The 21,269-nt window shown below is 39.3% G+C and overlaps 1 protein-coding gene and 1 long non-coding RNA gene across 4 annotated transcripts in view; one reads left to right on the top strand and one right to left on the bottom strand.

Moving 5' to 3' along the window:
* Window positions 1-21,269, top strand: part of VGLL4 (vestigial like family member 4) — a 184,520-nt gene that overhangs the window by 108,913 nt on the left and 54,338 nt on the right. The window lies entirely within an intron of this gene.
* LOC119508511 lies at window positions 86-6,921 on the bottom strand. Its single transcript, XR_005211481.1, has 3 exons — window positions 6,652-6,921; window positions 940-1,129; window positions 86-608 (listed from the first exon to the last, which is right to left on the bottom strand). It is a non-coding gene; the product is annotated as an uncharacterized LOC119508511 (long non-coding RNA).

The following is a 21,269-nucleotide window of genomic DNA, read 5'->3' as shown; positions in this document are numbered from 1 at the left end:
GGCGAGTTCACATTGCTTATGAATAAGAGACAAATTAATTTTCTGAATTATTTATCTAAATAATAAACTTTATTTTTAGAGCAGTTTTAGGTTTACAGAAAAATTGCACAGAAAGTACAGTGTTCCCAAATCACCCCTCCCCCAATTTCCCCTATTAATATCTTACATTAATGTGACTGTTTATTAAAATTGATGAACCAAATTTAATACATTCTTATTAGCTAAAGTCTATATATTAGGGCTCCCTCTTTGTGTGTACAATTCTATGGGTAATTTTCCCAATTTTTAGTAATAAAAATTAAGGTTTCTTTTTTTTGTTACTTATTCTTGTTGAATTATCGAGGCAAGTTGTACCATGGTCCTTAGTTGTATTAGACTGAGTCTTCTCTGCAAAATAAGCCATGTGTCTGTACCATCTACCTTCAGCATCTCTAGCAATTTATAGACAAATATGTCTTTTTAGTCCATTCCGTTGTAGACCACAGGTCTTTGTAAACTCTCACCTTGGAGCCGACTCTAAATAGTTTAGATATGGTAACTGGTAACTTGGTAACCGCTCCTTGGCATCTTTGCCTTTCACCATAGTTGTCCATTGTCCACAAGCACAGCTGAAAAGAGAATAAAGGAAAAAGTTGAACACAAATAATAGATTTGAGGTGGGAAACTATCGGGTAGGAGAAGAAGACTGGCAAGTGGCAGAAGAGGTCTAATTCTGGTGAACATCTGGAAACGAGCAGTTACCTTCACTAATAATCAGCAAATTAGTTTGTATTAATGTATCTGTTCAAAATTTTCACGGTTTATTATTACAATCCTTAACAGTCAACCAGTTCATCATTTGGCATTCCCCTGAAGGTTCAAATTATACCCATTTGGAAACCAGTTTTGCTTCCATCTCCATGAAAAGGTCATAGACCAATTCCACTCTCTTTTTCTCACCTCGAAATCCTGAGAAGAGTCCACCTCTTGGATGTAAGCCTCACTCACTGAGGCAGGGCCGTCTGGCTTGTTCACTGCTGCATCCCAAAGTCGGTGTACAGTGCTGGATCAGGCTCTCAGGAAGTAGCTTGGAATGGATGGCCGAGCCGAAAAATGAGTGAAATCTCTCCATTGGCAGTTGTCGTGGCTACTGTATAATTTAGCACTTAATTACATCCTGTGATTGTATTCTCTAATCATCTCAGTCTTGTAGCCCTCTAAGGGTCCTTAGACATCAGTGAATACATTTGCCTTCTGTCTGCCAAGAAAACTGAGGCACAGAGAGGTAAATTGTCCAAGTTTATTCAGAAGTTTGTTGCAGAGTTGAGTGAGATTAGAACCAAGTGGTTTCGGTCTGTTCTATGTTTGTACTCTACCCTACTGTCTCTCCAAAATTATTTTATGTCTTGTCTCCTTCATTATTAGCTCCTTGACACAGGGACCGTGCTCTATCCCGGGTACCCTCACGGCCCAGCTTAGAGATTACATCTTGAACGACACTGCTCCGTCCAGCCTGGCCTTGTCTCTTTTTTTCCTCTGAGGCCAGTGGCTGGCCCACCTTCCCAGGCTGTTGGAATGTTCAGGAAACCCAGAGTAACAACAGCCCTGGGTGACCCACCAGCCTTGTGGGAGTTTGCTCTCCCGGCTTCTCTGGCACTTAGGTTGGCTTTTCTTTTTCCTGATTGTGCTGAGGAAGAGGCCCTGTGCAGACCCCAGTTAACAAAGAGCGAATCCCCATGGGGAACAGGGAGATGGTTAGACCACTGACTTGTCTCAAGATGGTTGACAAGTCTATTTCCTTTACTCCTCGGTGCTGAAAACTTAGGTCCTAGCAAATGTATGTGCTCATGGCTGGCTGTGGGTTAAGAGCCAATCATGTGTAATTTGGTAGATGAATTCTCCCCCTTTTAATTTAATAGTGTGATTTATATTGGGAGTGAGGATAAATTGCATATTGTGATTGTCTCAAGCTTAAGACTTGAGTGTTCTGAGTTCCTCAAATTTTAGAACTGATCGTTGTTTCAGAATGTAATTACCACTTGTTTCATCACAGGCTACATTAAATTAATTTTCTGGAAGGGAAGGAAAAAACCCACACACGTGAGAGTTGTTGAGTTGAGTGGGACCCTGCCAGGGATGTGAGTGAGGCTGGGTGACTGATTTCTTTTGTTTTCTGCCAGGTAAACCCCCAGCAGGTTAATGGAGTCCTGGTTTCATTGTTCTTTGTCTAATGAGCTCAGAGGCATCGGGAAACTTAGCAGAGCATTGGGTACTATTCAGGTGAAAAAGCCACTGAGTAAAGCCTTTTGTACCAGCCTGTACTCCCCAGTCCTGCATATCAAGTGACAAGCTCTAGGTCCCCTTATATTCCAAGGTAGAACATGTGTAACTCTTTTGCCATGGAGATTCATTTCACTTTAGCTTTTTGCTTGTTGGAAAAGGGGTGGGAGTGAGGGGGGAGAGATTCAGAGAAACTAAGAGAAGCTTCATCTAACTAATAAAAGATACCCAGGTGAGTCTAAGAGATCTCTTGCTTGCAGGAAAACTGGCCAGTTTGTATTTCTTCTAATTACAGTTTGCGAAAGAAAGGCGTGATTATACCTTCTTCCAGCTCCCCTTGTTTCTTTGCCCCCTCCCGGAAGGATTATTGTACTTGGCTGTTTATCTCTTAGAACCTTCACATGGCTGTGTTTGGGAAGGCAGATTTGCCTGCCTGCCTTCCTTCCTCCTTCCTTCTCTATTGTCTGCCTAGTCTTAAAACTACTGTTTTCCTGGGGTGCTTGGATTTGTTTCTGGGAGGAAGATGTAAAAAAACATGTCATGAGATAGAAAGAAATCCCCCTCTGCATGTGAGAAGATTCAAAACCCCTCAGTATAGTTCAGTTCTGCTTGATCTGGAGGATGTTGCAGAAAGCCAAATTTTGTCATGAAGAAATTAGATCCAGATTTAGCACTTGTGCGTGTACACAAGTATGTAAAACAGCCTTAACCAGGGAATGTTTCTGGCTATATCCATTTATCTCTAGATATGTAACATTTATTCAGTGACTATTTATATTTAGTTGTATTTATATGTTGCATATTTAGCTCATTGTAACTATTTAGCCTTGCTTGGCAGCATAAACAAAATAATACCTCCTCTCTTTTACTTTTTTAAATGAATTCATGTATCAGTTATTCCCCAAACAAAGAAAAAGCAAAAAAACAAAAACAAAAAAAACACAGATTTAATTTTAAAAGCAGAGTCTACTTATTCTGTTTACTCATTTTTTATTTTTGCCTTCTGACTGTCACATGTTCCGCTAAATTCTAAAGAATTATTTCCTTCAGTTTGCTTTGCTATCTTGCCATCTTTTCTGCATTAAAAAAACAAAAAAAAAAACTGTAGATTGTTTTAAATTTCAGGGTATCGTATATAGATACCTAACAATGTGAATCACTACTAGTTGAAAGAATGTTTACCCAAAAAAGAAAAAAAAAAAGAAATAGATGGATGCATTCTTAAAGTTCTCTTCAGTTTGTTGCTATTTTTTGTGGTCTTTCTAAATTCTTGATGTTTAGCCCTTTTATTTGCAAAGAAGTCTAAACATAAACTGAATCGGAAAATTCAGTACTGTCCTTTTGTCACCCGATATATCCATTCTTTTATGCATTTATGGGATGCCTGCACTCTGCTAAAGAATGGATTAGGTCATTCTCCTCTTAAATTTTTTTTTCATGATAAATACCATACATGCTAAAAAATACATAAAACATGTATATGTTTATAGTTTAAAAATGAACAACCTTGTGATCACTGCCAAGTCAAGAAATAGTAAATTACTTCCCCAAAGTGTTGTTTCTGGGACAGAATCCCTCCCAAGTCTAAAAAAGCATCACAATTTTAACCTGCTTTTTTTTTTTAAATAACATCGTTTTCTCTGTTTTTGGTCATCGTCATTGTTTTTAGCACTATATTTTTGTTGCTATCCTATATGTCTTCTCTGTCTTGTTTATTAAGTCTTTTAAACTAGTAGAAATGTTCTAAGAGTTGCTGTCTTTTTGCATATGAAGCCAGCTTATGTTGGAATTTGGGGTGCTTTGGCACCACAGACGTCACAGACTTCCTAATCATTCTACCTGCTTTCTCTCTGTTTATAAAATGGAGCTGGTGACACTTTGGTTTGAACTTTCACTTCCATCAGTATTTCCTTCACATCCGTTGCCACCTGTTAAAGCCCTCCACCATCCATGCTGTCATGGGAAATTGTCTGAAAAATTCTGCCTGTTTTGGAGAGTGCAAAGTGGGGGACACTTTTGGAGATACATAGTGTAATTAGTGTCTGAACAGCAACTTTGGTTCTGTATTAATCAGCAATTTGCTTAAAGGCTGAGACTTGTTACAAGTCAACTTTGTTGCTGTGCCAGGTTTCTTTGGATGCTCACCCAGGGACTTTTGGATACATAGAAAAAGCTTAAACTGCTCCAGTATGCAAACAATACTCTCCATTGTTATCGAGATGGCCCTTAGAGAGCAACACAGATCTGAAACAATAGTCTGCCTTATGCACCATCTGAACTTTATGAATGAAAAAAAAAAATCGTCCATCCTTGTAGTCGTCTTGATTTTTATTTTTTATCTATTTTGCATGAAAATAGTTGCCTGTTAATTTTCCTTGGGCTCGTGCAGATGGAACTTTATGATTTGACTTTGCGAGTGTGAATTCCAGAATTTAATGTGCTTGATGCAGATGCTCCTTGCCAAGCACTTTAGCAAAGTTGTTTACACTACGCACAACCCAGCGGGACAGAGCTGTACTTATTCCCTGATAATAGTTGAGAGAGTGATAAGGGCAAATTTCTGGAAGTCCCCACTCCCCCCTTTAAAGTAAACACATCTTGCTTTAGGCGGTGCAGCTATTAAAGTGCTAAAAAATTAGCTTAAAATTTTATTTTAATGCCAGCAGCTTTTTCCTTTACTCACTTTCCCCTACTTTTAATAGGCATGTCCTTTAAAACTATTGTTTTTCTGATGGACAACTGATAAACTTGTGGCTGACCTCAAAGGGAAGCATTGTTTTATTTTCCTGCTAAATAATTAGGACCTCTTTACCAAATCTTAAAGTCATCCTTGAGAATGATTTGGGGAGCGTTTTAAGGAATGTGTAATAGGCTGTACCAGACTTTAAGTTCTATTGAGTAGAGAGTAAAAGGGATGGCAAATAATACTTATTCTCAACATGAAACCTATGTAAAGTTTGCTAGCGCTGCTCTGCTGAATTCAAAATTGGGAGCAGTTAGCACGAGTTTCTGGAGGAAAGGTTGGGAGGCTTTTTATTAGTAAGAGATGGCTGCTATTGTAGGGGAAGAGAAATTCCCCTACAAAAGCAGAGGAAAATTCCAGAAGTCACAGGAGACATCAAACATTGCTCTTGGTTTAATAAATACAATGTATATTTTAAATATGCTGTATATGGTTCTATATTTTGTCTAACGGAGAGAGAGAGAAGGAGATGGCCTTCTTGTAGAGCTAGAAAAATTCCTTATACAGGATACATCATTTAAAGAGAAACACAGGATCTTCCTGCTTTCTCACCTGCAAACTCTTCTGACTCTGAATCCTTTGTTATCTCCTTTCCCTCAGGCTCTGTAGAAGGCTAATCTTTCCCTAAGTACTCACGGGTTCCAACCCTTTTGGCCTCAAGGACTTATCAGTTCATCTTTTTTTTTTCCCCCTTATTTCCCCTTCTCCTTGTTTTTTTTCTTTTTATCATGTGCTCTTATACTAGTCTCTACCAACTTTAAAACAAACCCTTCCCTAAATCTGATATTCCCCTCCAGCTATTAGATTATCATTTCCTTGGCATCCAGGTTATTTGAGGAAGGTCCGTTTGTCTCTACTGTCTTACTGTCCATTCTCTCCTCAGTCCACTGATCTGATTTCTGCCCCCACAATCCAAAGAAATTGTTCTGGACAGGGTCATTCGATGATATCCGAGTGGCGAGTTCAATGAACATCTTTTAGTCCTTACCTTAGTTGATCTCATTGTGCCGTTTGGTGCTACTCCTTCCAAATTCTTAAATTCTTACCTCCTTTGGCTCAAATAACTTGTTGAGAACCCAGTCCATCAGGACCTGTGCTGGGTGCTGGCAAGCAAATGGTGGGCAGCATCTAAAGGGGCTTTATGGAGCTTTTAGTGGGTGAATTAGGAAGTATTAAAGGATGAGGCAGGCTGACAGACATTAAAACTATGGTTGCAGTTTGCAAATAGATTTCAAGGGCAAAAGAGGACATAAAAGTGGGAGAGAGGATGTGAACCTGTTGCAGTGGTTTAGGCAAGAGATGATGGTAACCCATATATGGAGGTTGTTGTGGAGAAGGACACGTGGATGGATTTAGGAGATGTTTAGAGAGAAGAGGGACAGGTCATTGTGGCAGATGGAAACAGGATAAGGGAGAAAACTTTGACGGTGCCTCTCAGATTTCTAGCTCGTGCAACCAGATAATGAGGCCATTTGTTGCGAGAGGAAACAGAGGGAGAGGACTGGGTTTGGGGTGCAATTATGATTCGGATTTGTTGCATTTGAAGGAGCTTTGAGATTTCAAAGAAGAGCAAGTTGGTCTAGAGCTCAAAGGGCAGAGGAGAGAATATTAGAGTATACTTCCTTATTTATCTCTCCAGTTTTACTTACCACCATCTCCTCGTCCACAGCCTGCAGGTCAGAAATTTGAAGCTATTGCCAGTTCACTTGCGTATTCTCCTGCCCTCGGTTCTGTTGCTTCTAATGGAAATCCCCCTGCCCCGTCTCTTGGCTTCTTAGGTGCAGGTGCTTCTTCTGGAAAGTGACTCTCCTCACTCCTATCTTCTTGGTGGCATTCGGCCTTGTGTTTGTATTTTCATGGCATGCTGTGCATATTTCTGACATAGAATTTTTTGCATTACACTCTATGCTCTGAGAGGGCCAGGACTTTCTTCTCCTTGTTCTCAGCAGCAAGCACCCTGGTACCTGCTGATGAATGAACTACTCCCATACCTTTGCAATGAAGACAAAGAAACATTGAAATTGTGTGATTAGTCCAGGGATACTCAGAAACACAAAGTGAGTTTCTTCGTTCTTAGAAGTTGTTCTTAGAGGAAGAAAAGATAGCTGGCCAAAGGTAGGATGGAAAGAAGAAAAGGAAATGCTTTAAGGCTCAGTTTCTGTATAGAAACATTTGAAATGGACTGGTTGGTTGGAAATAACTGTCCCCAGCTCACCCTGCTTTCAAGGTACTTGACTTTGGACAATCTGTTAACTGAAGTGATTGCTAATGGGACAATCTTTAATATTCTTATGTGCCAGGCACGGTTTTATGTGCTAGAGATATTGCTGTTAAGAAAGGGGGGCAAGATGTCCTGAATGTCTAGCAGAGGAGACAGACAATGAACAAATAGATTTTAAAAAAGGTAATTATGTATTATGAAAAGTATTATTATCACGGCTGATTGTTTGGTATCTATTAGCTGATTTACTGTTTAGAATAGTTAAATCCATACTTTAAAAAGTGACCGCTTTTATTTTCCAACTTCAGAATATAGATTTGAGAGGATGTTTTATTTCCCCCATGGCCTTGTGAAGGATTTAAAAGTGTGTATTATGGGAAATTTTAGAAACTTTCCTTTGGAATCTTGGAAGTGTGGAATCCTTCACTTACTTGGATTTCTCAAAGAGGCAGACTTTCTCACTCCATTATGGGATGAGGATTTATTGTAGTATTATCAACTTTTTAAAAAAAGTCAAATGGTTCATTTGGGTCCTAATGGAAATAAAATATATTTAGAATTTAAAAATTCGGTGAATACAACTTCTTAAGAAATACATGGATTGGTTATATGCTTTTCTGAAACTTCTTTGGTCAGATCTTAAAATATGTTGTGCTGAGTCAGGTAGCTTCTAAAACACCCCAGGGGGGATTTTTATTTTGAGCTGTTGCTTCCTGATCATAGAGTGTTTGGAAAGAGCTAGACAAAATGTAAACCTCGGACTTCATTTGGATAATGGATAGGCTGGCAGCTTTCCACCTGTTCAGCTTTCATTTTTCTTTCTTTTGGTTTTGTTGAGTCATAATTAAATATAGTAAAATCTTAAGGGTATGTTTACACAAAAATTTCCCCTATGTTTATACCTTTGTAACCACCATCCAGATGAAGATATGGAGCATTTCCATTACCCCAGAAAGTTCTCTCCTGGCTCTTGCCAGCCAACACCCATATCCTCCAAAGATAACCACTGTTTGGCTTCTGTTCATTATGGAATTATTTTTGCTTGCTCTTGAACTTCATATAAACAGGATCATTTGAATTCAACGTAATATTTTTGAGATTCATCCATGTTGTTGTGTGTATCAGTAATTTGTTCCTTTTATTGCTGTATAGTAGTCCATTGTATGAATGTATCACAATTAGCTTATCCATTCCTCACTTGAGTTGTTTCCAGGTTTTGACTGTTATGAATAAAATTGCTCTGAACGTATTTTTATACAAGCCTTTATGTGGACTATGCACTCATTTCTCTTGGATAAATATGAGTGGAATTGCTGGATCGTTGGTTATGTTTAACATTTTTAGAAGCTGGCCAAATGTTTTCCAAAGTCTTTGTACCGTTTTGTATTCCCACCAGTGGCATAAAAGAGTTCCAGGAATTCTAGGTCCCCACCACTCCTTGGTATTGCTAGTCTTTTTAGTTTTAGCCCTGCTGGGATTTGTGGACAATTTCAAGGTGCTCCTCATTGTTAAATAGTAATTCATCGCTTATTAGAATACCCATTATGACACTTAGTACTATGTGAAAAACACATATATTCCCTGCTGTAGATGAGTTTATCATCTAAATTAGAGGCTGGAGTTGTGTATATTTCTGGTCTAATTTCAAGGCAGAGGTAGTGATTTTGGTATTGTCAAAGGAGGGGTTGTTTTTGCAAATGGGTAAACGTAAGCCACGGAAACCAGCAGGCAGCTAGATTGAGGGGTATAAAAAAACACCAACGTGGCATAGAGGAACACTCTTTTTTGGGGAATATTTTCCTTTAGCATAATGTTGTTTTGCATTATTTCTTATTTGGTAGTGATTCATCCAACCACTGGCCTGTTAAAATAAAGCTCAGAAATTAAGCTCCCTGAGCTCCAGTTTGATTTATCTTTTGGTTTGCCTGCCTTTTGGAATGCCAGTCCTTTCCTTTCCAGTCACATGAATTTCATATCTCCTTCAAGGTTCATCACTTCCCCTCACGAAATTTCACCTGAAACTCCTTAAAAGCAGGATTTGTAATTTAACCTTTTAAATGCTAATGCCTAGCCAAGGTGCCTTGTCCCCTTTAAATGTGTGAAATCATTTGGATTTCTGTAGGATTTACACAGTCTGCCACATTCATCTAGCAGTTTCATCTTGTATTTTGTTATCTTTAATGTAAATAAAGTGTGACCGTTGAAAAGCAAACAAACGAACAACTTTTATGCGTCCAAATAAGTAAAATGTTCAAGCTTGTTTTCAAAATGGTTACCTTGGGAAATTACACATTTAACCCCATGCTGTGAGACTCTTGCTCTTAGAACATTGTTGGTTTTTTGGAAGCTGCCTTCAAGGTCTGAGGTACATTGTTAATATTTTTAATGGTGGCCAGTGGTTTTTCAAAACTGTAACACTTATATAGCACTATTTGCCATGCACAGTTCCATGTTCTTTATACATACTGCAAATACTGTAAGCAAAAACTCATTTACTTCTCAAACTGGAGGTACAGGTTTAATTAAAAAAAAAATAATAAATTGACCCAAAGCATTTGAAGCCAAGTTTGGTGTATATGGTTGGAGATCAAGTGAAATAATTCCATTTTGGATTAAAACAGAGTATGCCTATAAAATCATGAGCTGGGTTTTCCCCTGGCATTCTGAAGCCAGTGCCACAAGTGGAGTTCCAAAATACCTTTTGAATCAGTGACAATTTTCTTTGGGCTAAGAAGGTTCAGGCCATTCTAAACTGGCTACAACAGCAGCATTAATTTGCATGTTTACCAAAACATTTTAAAAATCTGATTTCGCCTCTTTGCATATATATGTGACACCTCATCTAAAATGTGCGTTACTTGAGGGTGAGGAGCTACTCCCCTCTCCGATAGCATTTCTCATTGTACTGTGCACGAGGCAGCCGCTCAGTAAATGTGGGATAATTTCAGATCACACAGCTCTTATCTTAGAAGGTTAGAGTAATTTCTCGTTGTTTCTCTGGGTAGACTGGCCATCCCTGGCTTCCCCTTCATTCTATTTAGCTTTGCTCACTAATTTATATGTATCAGATATCGCAAAGAGCAGTTGGCCGTTTCTGAAGTCCTAGCAACTCCCTCTTCACCTCGCTCTGTTGCTGACGAGAATCGTGCCTATTTTGTCTCAAAATCATTTTCTGTAAAATGAATCCCCCATTCCCACTGAATTCCAGTATAAGTACTGGAGATCTGGTATCAGGGAATTTTCGGATGGAGGTAGGACAATTTGTCAGCTCATAGTTACCACCCTGGTGGTTTAGAGTAGAGTTTGGCAAATATTCATGATACGTTAAAATTCCTCTTTTAAAAAAGCTTTCAGGCCAGAGGTTATGAAATCTCCTTCTGTGCTACATCTGACGTGTCACCAGAAGAAAAATTCTAGTTCCTGCTCTTCTCAGGGATTATATTTTAAGTCACCAGGGATGTGTGTGATTTCTCAGAAACATATACATCCATCCAGGGACTCATTTTGTTTCGACTTTGGGTCGTGTGTGTGTGTGTGTGTGTGTGTGTGTATGTTGGCTCTGCTTCTGCATAGTTTTTTAAAGATTAAAAAAAATTAGTATTTTTAAACAGCTTTTACTGGGGATAATTCACATGCCATGAAACTCACCCATTTAAAGTACCCAAGATAGTGATTGTTAATATATTCAGAATTGCGCAACCATCATCATTATCTAATTTTTGAATATTTTCATCACCCCCAAAAGAAACCTTGTACTCAATAGCTGTCACTCCCCTTTCTCCCCTTTTCCTAGCCCCTGGAAAACGCTAAGCTACTTTCTGTTTCTGTATGGATTTGTCTATTATAAATGGAATTATACAATATGTGACCCTTTGAGTCTGGCTTCTTTCACTTAGTATAATGTTTTCAGGGTCCATTCTTGTCAAAGCATGTTTCAGTACTTAATTCCTTTTTGTGGCTAAATAATAGTCCACCGTATGGATATCCGTACCACATTTTATTTATCCAGAAGATGATAGTTTTGAAGAAGCAGTAATAGCTCCTGGATAATGGTTGGGTTGAGCAATTATTTGGACTCTGATGCCTTCTTCACTCTTTTTAACTATGAAAATACATGAGAAAAACTTGCCATCTTGTTTGCCTCTTTGCAGTCCAACCCCTGCAAAATGCCATGGTCTCAACCCTATGGTGTAACCCTCCTGGAGCAGTAGCATGGTTTATTTTTAGAATCTGAGTGGCAATAGTGCTCCATGATCTCTGTCCAATTGTAGATGGCTCTATGTATGTAAAAGTGTTTGGCATTTTTACACTTGTATATTCAGAGACTTTGGAACCAAGTATTGTTCAATCTAAATCACAATGGATGACAGACTAAATATTCTGTAATTATGTTCTCAGTTGTCATGGAGTTAGATGAGATGGACTGTCAAATGCTAGCAGTCCTATCCAGGAGGCCTACTCATGGGATTGCAAAGAAGTGGACTGTTGTAGATGAATTATCTGATACAAACCGTAACATCTAATTATCATGAGTGAACTACTCTGTCACAAAGTAGCATTTGAAAAACAATTTGAGACAGAAGAAAAAGCCTCTACCACTGTTGAATTTGTGGTGAGAAAAACTTTTAGGAGTTGGTGTGGGATCCTTTCTGTTACATATTTTATTTTATTTTTGTAAACATTTATAGAATGGAATGAGGTGTTTTAAAAGGTGAATCTCAGCAAAAAGCATTTCAATCTCCTCCTCTCCTCTGCCATCAGTTCTGCTGGGTCATTCTTACTCCCTCCCTCAGTTTACCTGCTGTGGCATCCAAAGAGTGATCACGGCAGCTTTGCCATCTTCTTAAATTGAATCATAAGGAGCTAGCTGGGAGATGCCAACACAGTTTTCCTGCTGAACAAGTTGGGACTGATTTCTGCAATTAAAATGTAAATTTTTCTATACTCCTCTTTCTCCCCTTTTCCTAGCCCCTGGAAAACACTAAGCTACTCTCTGTTTCTATACGGATTTGTGTGTTATAAATGGAATTATACAATATGTGACACTTTGAGTCTGGCTTCTTTCATTTAGCATAATGTTTTCAGGGCTTATCCTTGTCCAAGCCTGTTTCTTCATTGCCCCTTCCATGTTTCTAGACTCTGAGAGATTTACAAATTGGTAATCATGGGTGGACTCTGTCCAGAAGGCTTTCATTGCAAATCTCTTGGGGCTAATTCAAAGCTTCTGGGGAATGAGTTGTTTTGTTATACAAAAGACATCCTAGGTGGTGGTGATGGTAGCACATCATTGTAGGTATAATTAATTCTGCTTAAAAAAATTGGTTAAAACGGCAAATTTTATATTATACATGTATTACCATGATAATTTTTTTTTTTAAAGGACATTCTGGGAAGTAGAAACCAGCCATTGGTATATCCATTTCCCATTTGGGGAAACCGAGGCATCATTGGAGGGGGGGGGTGTCACTCAATGAAGGTTCTGACCTCTGGAGAGAGGATTAAAAAAATTTAATTGGATAGCTACCTTATGGTTTGAAAACAGATGTGAGCTCTCCTAAACGCGGTCTTTAGCTCTCGTTAGCGATGTTGTTGGTTGGGGTGACCCCGGGAGCCTGCATCTTGCTCTCTGCACCTGGGTTCATTAGGCACTTCCTGACTGGACGCTTGGGTGGATTCAGGGTCTTGACCATACCACTGCTGACACAACCCTTAGGCCATCTGAAATGCTGGATTCGATCCTGGTAGTTTGTAGTATTGATCAGTTTTGGAAGGGGAATGTACAAGAAGCATCGGAAAAGGCACACACTACTGTGCATCTACCCTCCTGGGGAATATGCTAAAATGACATGTTTTGGGGGTTCCTGAACAACTTTTCCATTAGGATTGGGGTAAGGCCTAGGGATATGCATTTAAAATAAGTATCTCAGGTGATTCTGATAGGTTGTCCAAGGACCACAGTTTGAGAAGCATTGTAGTAAGTGATGAGTTAGAGCAGCTGAATGACAAATACTAAGGAAAATTTCCAGAGATTGATGAGAATAATTTGAGAACCACTCAGCAGAGCTTTTAAAACACGATTAGAATTACCAAAGTTGATTGAGGCCGTATTTTCCAGGAATAGGTTTAGGTGAAGTCTGTTGCATCTATATGGTTATAGCAATATTGAGCATTGACAATTTATAGAAAATCCTGAGATAAAGAATGTAATTTCTCTTCAGTATGCAACACCTATTTTTAACTCTTTGCTGGAAATAAAATCCTTTGCTGCTTCTATTTCATAGGCCCTTTCTTTCATTCCTTCCAGTAAGCTTACATGCTGTGACATTATCCCGATAGATGATTGACTGTCTTAGTGAGGTAACTTGGTTGTGTGTGAGTTAGTGTTGAAGCTAGGACTTTAGATACATGGAAGGTGATGTCACTTTCTCATTTGGGGACCTAATGATGGTTGACCATGTGCTGCCAGCCACCGTTAGGTTACATAATAGGTCTAATGTGAGAATCTTCAAAGAATATCCACCTTCAAGAAAAAGGTTGAAACTTTATCTTTAGATGTTAAAAATATTGCTACAATGTCAAATACTGAAGTAAATGGGTCATCCATAGGCTGGACAGAACTGAATAAGTGTGAGTGTGATCAAGAAAGAAAATGCAAGAGTCTTTTCTGGCTTCAGTTCTCAATCCAGCAGATGGAAAGCTCTGAGTTACATGAGCTCACCTCTGCTGTCTCTGATTTGTCTGGACTTGTGTCATAACATGTTGTGGAATTACTGATTCTGCAATCCCTAGAAAGCATGATGGAAGTGAGATTGACAGCGAGCTAGACCTTAAAGGCACTGACCAAATAAGGACCCTGGAGAACTAATGGTGAAATATAAATGCCAGTGGTTGCAAACCACTCATCCATTTAATTTGGTAGAAGTTAATATAGTCTGGGAGATCCCAAATTAAAACACTTCAGTTTTGCTTTATTTCTTCTTTAGTCTAATTCCCATTGACCTTGTGTTGAAGCTGAAGCAATTTAGGAGCATTCTAGTATAGGAGCAGTTTCAACAATCATTGTCAGAATGTCCTTAAAGAAAATAGGTTGGCACAGTGCATGTAGGCTCTGCAGTCTATTCATGCTACGACCCTGCATTTCTTTATTTCATGTAAATACATAAAAATAAGGCTTTGGGAAGATGGGCTGAATTTTTGAAATGTCAGAATGTCTATGGTGAAGGTCATGGTGTCTTATTATCTAGGATTTGCTGCCTGGGTATTGGTGGCTGCTATTCATCCACAGCTGGGGCCTCATCACTCCACACAGGCTGGCCTATCAAGAAACAGGATGGGAAGAGAATGGCTTTCAGGAGAGTATTTGTAATCAAATTTATATGCCCCCTGAAAGAGATAAGAATGAAGGTCATATTTTTGTAAAAGTTTTTTGTGTCTAAGTCTGAAGGCCATAGATAACTGTAATAATAAGTTTGAATGAAAAGACAACTCCTCGAGTGGGAGAACATTTTTGCAAACCTTATACCTGAGAAAGGACTTGTATCCAGAATATATAAAGAATTCTTCCAACTCAACAATACAAAGGCAGATAACTGGATTCAAAAGGATTTGAGTAGACCTTTCTCCAAAGAAAATATGCAGGAGGCCACCAAGCACTTGAAAAGCTGTCCAACATCATGAGTCATTAGGAAAATGCAAATCAAAACCACAGTGAGACACCACTTCACACTCACTAAAATGGCTAAAATATTTTAAAAATAAAACAAAACAGTAAGTGTTGGTGAGGATGTGGAGAAATTGGAACCCTCATCCATTGCTGGTGGGATTGTAAAATTGTGCAGCTGCTTTGGAAAACAGTTTGGCAGTTCCTTAAAGGTTAAACATAGTTACCATGTGACCCAGCAATTCCATTCCTAGGTATATACCCAAGAGAATTGAAAACATAGGTCTTCACAAAAATGTGTCCACACATGAGCATAGCAGCATTCTTCACAATAGCTAGAAAGTGGAAACAACCCAAATGTCCATTGACTGAATGGATAAACAAAGTGTAGTATATCCACACAATATAATATTTTTCTGCCATAAAAATAAATTAAGTTTGATCCATGCTACAATATGGATGAACCTTGAAAGCATTATGCTGAGTGAAGAGAAGCCAATCACAAAAGGCCACATATTGTATGATTCCACTGATATGAAAAAATCTAGAACAGGCAAATCCATAGAGACAGAAAGTAGATTGATGAGTGGTGGTTAGGAGCTGGTTATCTCTGAACAAGATTCAGCCCTTCTCCAGGAATCACAGTCTAGTATTGTGCTTTATTACATGCTAGCCATCTTACGAGAACCAAATTGACATCATACTTGTTGTATACTAAGATACTCTTTGCAGAGAATAAATTATGTGTGTGCGGTGGGGGTGGGGAGGATGATTGGGGTGTTCTCTTTTACTTTTATTTTTATTCTTATTTTTACTTTCTCTGGTACAAGGTTCAAAAAATAGATTGGAGTGATGAATGCACAACTATATGATGGTACTGTGAACAACTGTACACTTTGGATGACTGTATGCTATGTGAATATATCTCAATAAAATTGAATCAAAAAAAAAAAAAAAAGTGGCTTACCAACTGACCCAAATTCACACAGCCAGGAAGGAGGAAAGTCTGGATTTGCCCCCAGAAGGTCTGGCTCTAGCAATACACCATCCACCTCCATGCCCCCGAGAAAGGCTTCACAGGGCAGATAATACTCGAACTGGGTCTTGGAGGATGAGCACGAGTTGGCCAGTGAACAAAGAACAGTAGATACAAAGTCGTGGGAAGCAGCATGGCACAGCCAAGCATCTGGTCCCACTGGTGAGCAGGGCGAAGGGGAAAGGGTAGTGAGAGATAAGGATAAAGACGAAATGGGCAAGATGAAAGAAGGGGCAGTAGGGCTTTAGCACCTCCAAAGGCCACCGCAAATAAACATTCACCTCAAGGAAAAACTGTTTGCTATACAAACAAGCTCAAGACAAGACCAGGAGCCCACCCTCCACTTCCAATGACATTGCCACCACTAAATCTCTCCTGTGGGGAAATTCTGGAGCAGCTACTTCTACTGAGCTGTGCCAAATTCGAGTTTGGACTTCAGGTTCAGGACTTTTTTTTTTTTGTCCCCATTTTTCTACTCATCCTTCCATACACTGGATAAAGGGAGTGTGATCCACAAGGCTCTCACAATCACACTGTCACCCATTGTAAGCTACATTGTTATACAATTGTCTTCAAGAGTCAAGGCTACTGGGTTGCAGTTTGATAGTTTCAGGTATTTACTTCTAGCTATTCCAATACATTGAAACCTAAAAGGGTTATCTATATAGCGCATAAGAATGTCCACCAGAGTGACCTCTCGACTCCATTTGGAATCTCTGAGCCACTGAAACTTTATTTTGTTTCATTTGCATCCCCCTTTTGGTCAGGAAGATGTTCTTAATCCCGCAATGTCAGGTCCAGATTTGTCCCCGGAAGTCATATCCTGCGTTGCCAGGGAGATTTACACCTCTGGGAGTCAGGTCCTATGTAGGCGGGAGGGCAGTGAGTTCACCTGCTGAGGTGGGATAAGCCACTTTTTGCCTCTATTTTCTCATCTGTAAAATGGGACCAATAATAGTATCTACCTCAGAGGTAATTATGAAGATGAAATGAAACTGTGTCTATAAAGCTTTTGGATCACCTCCTGGTCCCAAGGTAAATACTATAAACGCTCCTAAGAGTTGTGTAGCGTCCAGATTACTAATTTCAGTCAGTCTTCCCTCCTCTTTGCTGCCTCTGCGTTTACTTGCATGCATTTCCATCCCTAACAATAAATCACAGGGGCTGGGGGCACATCATAAATTCCCTGAGAAGTCTCCAGTGTGGCCTCAACTGTGTTAAAGGGATGTGGTGGGTGTGGGTACTGTTATCCCTTTCCATAGTCACAGTCATATCCCTTTTCATAGTCATTCCAAAGAATCTCTCAGAATCATTTAACTAGACTAAATGATTTAAGGACGGCTTCCAATGTAAAATCTTCACTGCCTGAAGGCGCTTCTGTCTGCTGCGGCACTGTATATAAGCGGGAGGGTGGGGTGCAGGGAATGGATGGGTGAGATAAGGGGAGTATTTCCTAATCCCAAATCTGCTTGGTTTTCTCCACTCTTCCACCTCTGGCTCTAGTTGACTTTAGACCAACTGTAATGCCAAAGCCTCAAGCAAGTCGGCGGGGCCCTTCTTAGTCAACAACACACTAAGGTAGAATCAAAATCTCTCAAAATTAAGATTTATTCCATTATACACCATACACCAGATGGAAAAACTCTCTTTAAATACAACAGAACACTCTTTTAGAGATGCCACCTTTTCAACAATCCAGGAACGTCCCCCTTTTTTAATATTAATTTTTGCAAGTGTGGAAACAATGCGTGCCAGTTTATATTTTGGGGTTACCTGCTCCCGTTTACATCCAGTGGACAAATATTTAAATTTGTGTAATTCGTATAAACATAAATGAGTCTAGGAATGTCATGCAGTCCATTAAACTAGAGTCCCTGCCTCAGATCTAGGAACTCTGGCTGTTAGCTCACCCCAGCTCAGCTTTATCTTTGAAGTGGAGAGCAAGCCTTTTATCTTCGAGTATTTTCACTTAATGACAGCTCGGCCTTTGATCAGCTCAGCTTTCCTCTTTCTTTTGCTTCATAATAAGTCACTGGGCGGTAAGGAGAGACCTTGAGTAGGCCAGAAAGGGCCATGATTTTTATGAGCGCAGTGGTTGATTGACCTTTGTGTCTTAAATAAATATACCAAAGGGGAGTTGGCCCTTCCTTGGCTCTCATTGATAAAATTTGCTCACTGGGTAATGTAAACTTAAGAGAGAGAGAGAAGAGAAGAGAAATAAAATGTAAGCAACATCATCCACGGTTAAATTTGGACATCTGCCTCCCTGGTATATATCTTTAATCGTGGTAACATCTATGTAACACCAAATTTCCCATTTGAACCATTTTTAAGTGTACATTTCAGTGGTGTTAATTACATTTACAATGTTCTGCTCCCATCACCACCATCCATTACCAGGACTTTTTCATGACCCCAAACAGAAACTCTGTACCTAATGAGCAAAAACCCCCCATCTCCCCTTTTTCCTCCCCCTTTTTGCCCACCTCCCCCAATATTTTAAGTGGTTTAATTTGAGTAAGCACCCTTCACCTTCTCTCTTGTGTATAAAACTTCTCAGCATCATGGGGATGTTGTATTGTGTTTTGGAAATACACTAAGTTCTACATGCTAATGGAATATTAGTTTTCAGATGAAATTTTATGATTTTTTAGTTTATTTATGACAGTCTCTTTTCTGGGAGCTTGGTAAGGATACAAAAAAGTTCTCCTTTATTGGATATTGCTTTTGCATAAGGATCTTAAGATTTCCAACTAATGTTAAAATCTGGGACATAAATCTGTCATAGTCCCTTTAAAAAGCAACTCACAGATTTACTATTCTTTGAGTGTATTCCATGCCGTTACTATGTTATTTTCCTTAATATGAAATAAAAAATATTTTAATATTTAATTACTTATCCATTTATAAAATTAACTGTTTGCTTCTCCAATACATCTCTGTTAAGTGTTTTAATATTCTCTCAAGCTAATTGGCATACTTTTAGACTTCATTTCCTTAGTTGTCCAGTCTTTGGTTGGAGAATGAAAACATCTTTTAAAAATAGTTTATATAAACTATAATTATTGAGAAACATTTGTCCCTAAAAGGACTCCAGATGATACCCCATGCAATATATATATTAGTTCAACACCAATTTAATGAAGATGTCATGGTACAATTTTTTTAGAATTTGGACTAGAGAGAAGATTTCATTTGAGACGGTTTTAAATGACTACTCAGAATTTTCTTCAGGAAGTATCCATTGAGGATGCATGTTTATTATCTGTTCTTCACAACTTAGATGATGTAATGTCAATTGGATGAATATTGATTAATCATGGATAATTGTCATAACTCTTGCCACTAAAGCAATAGGCGTCTATATTATTTTGGTATACTGAATTTTTTTCTAATCATATTAGAATATTAACAACATAAACTGACAATAATTAAAATGTGGCTTTAGAAGGTTAATTAGACCTTTAGTAAGATCAACCTATGGAACTTAAAATTTGGGTAACACTGCTAGCTTAGTATTTTCTCTCATAGATTGATAAGCTAGGAAAAAAGAGTGTAATTTTCTGGCTTTTTCAATTCATACACTTTCTCAGTTTACAAAGAAGAAAAGATTAGCATTGGGTATTGTGAAATCATTAGGAAGAAGATGAGGATGGAGACAGTTACCGGCTTTTTTGTGAAGGGTCAGGTGGATCTGAAGTACTTTTCTAGTTCTCTGATGGTCCCTTCAAATGTCGCTTGGACTTGCCTCTTCTCCATCTTTGCTGACAGGTCCATTGTTGAAGGTGCTTCACCCTTCACTTGCACCACTGCCCTGTCCTCTGGCTCAGGTCTGTCCGTCCAATAGGGTTTACTCTTTGTGTTGTACAGTCGTATGGTTTTTGTTTCTTTTAATTTTTATTCTATTAACATACATACCACCTAAAATTTCCTCTTTTGGACACATTCACGGCTGTTAATTCCATTCACAATGTTGTGTCCCCATCACGAATGTCACTTGAGGTTCTACCACTCTACTCAGCCCGCCTGGGCAGTGTCAAAAGAGGTGATCTTGGGGCTAAGGGTGGCAGGGTGCCTTTGAGTTGGGTTTAAATGTGAATTGTCCAGACTCTGAACACGCTCTATGGGGGAGAAAGGCGAATGGAAGCAGGCATGTGAGTTGAGTGTGTGTGTTTTGGGGGGCGGGGGTTGTCACTGGTTTATTGATCACCAATAATGTGCCTTGGTAGAGTTCTATGACTTACATGTGGGTTACGCTGTCATCGTCACACATGTGGCAGCAGATGTAGAAAGTGAGGAAGCTGCCCCAAGATCACCTAGCTGTTGGAGTCACCCACGTTCCCTGGGCTTTGCTGTCACTGTGCTAGTGGGGTTAGGGGTACAGAAAGCTGGGAGAAGCTCCTGCCCCACGGAGCAGTGCACGGAACCCATAATGCAAGTGTTACAAAGAATACAGGACCTGACACCTGTATTTTAAGTTCATGGGTAAGCTCTCCTGTGTGGCAGATTGGTTAAGCACCCTAGAGGTTCAGAATATTATGAGAGATCAGAGGAAGGACACTTTAATCTTCCAGTCTCTCCCTCCACACCCCAAATGTCTCTTATGTTTCTCCTACACTGATGAGAGACGGATTCCAAGACTCAACCCTCCCCGGGCCCTAGGGATACCATCCACATTCTCTTCCATTAAAGAGTGTTTTGAAAATACAGATACTAGCAGATTGCCTTAGACGTTTAACCTGTTGCACCCCAAAGGGCTTAAAGGGAGAATTTCTTTGAGTATTTTTACCTTCTTACATTTGGAAGAGGTGATACCGTTTCCCTGCCAGCTTAATTCCTCGGTTCCATGGCCGTTGGAATCCCTCAGAAGGTTTGGCTCAACCATCGAAGAGATTTGAATAATCCCCTTTGCTTAACCTTGTTCAGCAGGAGATTGAGCCCCTAGTGAAGTGCACGATTCGAATACCGTATGCAAACAATTTACTTTAATAATTCTCTTCCTCCTTATTAACAGTAAGATGGGTACAAAAGGAGATTTGCAGTTAAATACAGCAAAGAATTTCTGTTAAAATTAAAGAGACTTTTCCATGAAAGTGGGCTCTGTGTACTTGGTATGAAAGGGTCTTGAGTTACCTTTATCTCCTTGGAGTTCAAGAGTAACACATTGGTGCTGGGGACGTCTGATGGGGACATGTCAGGACATGTGGCACCCTGTACACCCTGTACCTTTGGCCTAATATCCATGCAGGCCCCGAGACCTCACACCTCACCCAAAAGTATTTCATCATCCTTTCATGGATGTGCTAATACACAGGTGACTTTGAAAGACTTCGTTCTTCAGATAAGCTCT

This window comes from Choloepus didactylus, chromosome 1 (genome assembly GCF_015220235.1).
Source record: "Choloepus didactylus isolate mChoDid1 chromosome 1, mChoDid1.pri, whole genome shotgun sequence".
Taxonomy (NCBI): Eukaryota; Metazoa; Chordata; class Mammalia; order Pilosa; family Megalonychidae; genus Choloepus; species Choloepus didactylus.
This window is presented reverse-complemented; position numbering and strand designations above follow the sequence as displayed.